Source organism: Carassius gibelio, chromosome B1 (assembly GCF_023724105.1).
Source record: "Carassius gibelio isolate Cgi1373 ecotype wild population from Czech Republic chromosome B1, carGib1.2-hapl.c, whole genome shotgun sequence".
NCBI classification, from domain to species: Eukaryota; Metazoa; Chordata; class Actinopteri; order Cypriniformes; family Cyprinidae; genus Carassius; species Carassius gibelio.
The window spans coordinates 34900013-34902085 of record NC_068396.1 but is presented as its reverse complement, the minus strand read 5'-3'; the positions used below and the strand labels follow the sequence as shown (position 1 = coordinate 34902085).

The window sequence follows — 2073 nt, the reverse complement described above, 5'->3', positions numbered from 1 at the left end:
GTACACAGCCTAATCCATGAATGACGCTCATAAAAAAAAACCTACATTTTCAAAGTCATCATTGTATGGTGCCAACCCAGCATAATAGAATTATGAAATTCTAACATTATGAAAAGATTACAGAAATATCAAACAGTATTGAAAAATATGTATGTGTGTGTATATGTGTGTAAGTCTTCTATTTCACACCCTCTATAACATCTAAAAACATACCTCTGTTTCCTGAAAAATGACCACCAGCTTTCAATCCTTTGATTGGCAGTTGAAGTGCCATACATGTGGCTGACAGAACCTGCAAATTCATCGGTGTGGTCCTCTCTTAAAGAACAGTGGATGGCAGCCATGTCTCCATTTTCTGTCCCACAGTCTGTCCGAAGACGAGCCGGAAGGCCATAGCTCGAAACACACTGCAGGTAATGTTGAGCGATTACTGCAGGGTCGTTGTTGGTGCTACCACTACTTAGCCACATAACCCGCCTTGAATACCCATCGATGCAGCCACTGATGGCAATCCCAAAGGGCTTGAGCTTGTCATAGCCATCCACGTGCCACACCTGATTGGGTCCTGCGGCGCAATAGGATCGCCTAACAAATCTGCGCCTATGACGGAGAGATACTCCTGTTGGATTTAATAATCTGAGGGCTTGCATGACATTGTCTCGTTTTACTGTCAGTGAATGCTTCTGTCGCAGGGTCTGCCACATAGCCCTGTAGCCCAACAGCTGTCCTGAGCCATTCAATTCAGTAGTGATGGCAGCATTCACAGTCTCCAGTGGAGTGTAATTTGCTCTCCGACTTAGGTTTAACCGTTTCAGCCTTCTTTTTAGAGTTTTCAGGCTCATAACAATCCCATGCTTTGACTCCAAAAAATCTCTAATAATCTCGTTGGAGTGGTCCTTTCTGAAGTAGGCACGTATTAGGTCATCCTCTGAGGGTTCATGGTTATGGACACACACACACACACACACACACATAGAGAGAGAGAGAGAGAGATAGATTCATTATAATAACTAATATGCTCTGATGGGGGTTGATAATAGGAGAACAACAAGGGGATGTTACCTGTAGGCCCATGGCCTACGCTTGATGACGTGGATGGACGCTCCGTAAGGAACCCCACGTTCATACCACACGACGGGCAAAACTTGGGAGCGTCCCCCAGTTGCACAGCACAAAACGGACAGAACATTTCAATCTGAAAAATAAATAGTTCAGATATCAGGACAACAATGTACAAACGCCAGTAATGCATCTATTTAGTGACCAGAAGCGAGCTAGCGAGCTAGTTTCCAGCTAACAGCGTTGGCAGTGGACTAATACGTTATGGGGATAATATGTTGAAAACACGGTATCAGATCACATCGACAAGTCTGTCATAATAAAAGAGAAACACTTACGTCTTGTAGCCATAAGCAACAAAAGCGCACATTCAGAAGCGCGAAGACAACCGGATGGATGCGGGTCCGTCACTGATTATGGCCCCCCCTGGAAACATTTCCGTTGTGTTTTCGCAGTTTGCAGTTCGTTTCCCTATTTGCTCGTGCTGTGAATATTTGCAGCGTACGTGATGTGAAATCGACGAAGTTGTTTTCTGAATATGTAGTTGTTGTGGCATTTGTATGTGTTTTCTGAATTTGGAGGTGTTTTCTGAATATGTAGTTGTTGTGGCGGCGTTTGCATGTGTTTTCTGAATTTGGAGGTGTTTTCTGAAAATGTAGTTGTTGTGGCGTTTGTACATGTTGTGACCCTTCTCGGCCACCGTAGGTTTGATGGGTGAACAGCTGGGGTATTTTGTCATGTTTGAAATCTTTTCTTTTGTCAGGTGTTTCTTAGTGCGTGTCATGACTTTGTCTGAATTTTCAGGTATGTCTTGTTAGTAAAAGTAACAGCTATCTATAATATAAAAACATAAGACATACCAACGCCCCTGAAAATAAAACTGCACTGTTTAGCAGGTTCAACTGTAAGATGTGGAAAGATGTGTTGATGCTCACATAAACAAAACCTTCTGTGGTTTACAGTAATTAAAGGTTTACAGGGAAACAGGTTGAGTTACACGAGTGAAGAACAGAT

The 2073-nt window shown here is 43.0% G+C and overlaps 1 long non-coding RNA gene across 1 annotated transcript; it reads right to left on the bottom strand.

The window, feature by feature from the left end:
• Positions 1-237: 237 nt before the first annotated feature.
• On the bottom strand, positions 238-1763 carry LOC127949574 (uncharacterized). Its single transcript, XR_008152366.1, has 3 exons — positions 1398-1763; positions 1063-1195; positions 238-928 (listed from the first exon to the last, which is right to left on the bottom strand). It is a non-coding gene; the product is annotated as an uncharacterized LOC127949574 (long non-coding RNA).
• Between the last annotated feature and the right edge of the window lie 310 nt (positions 1764-2073).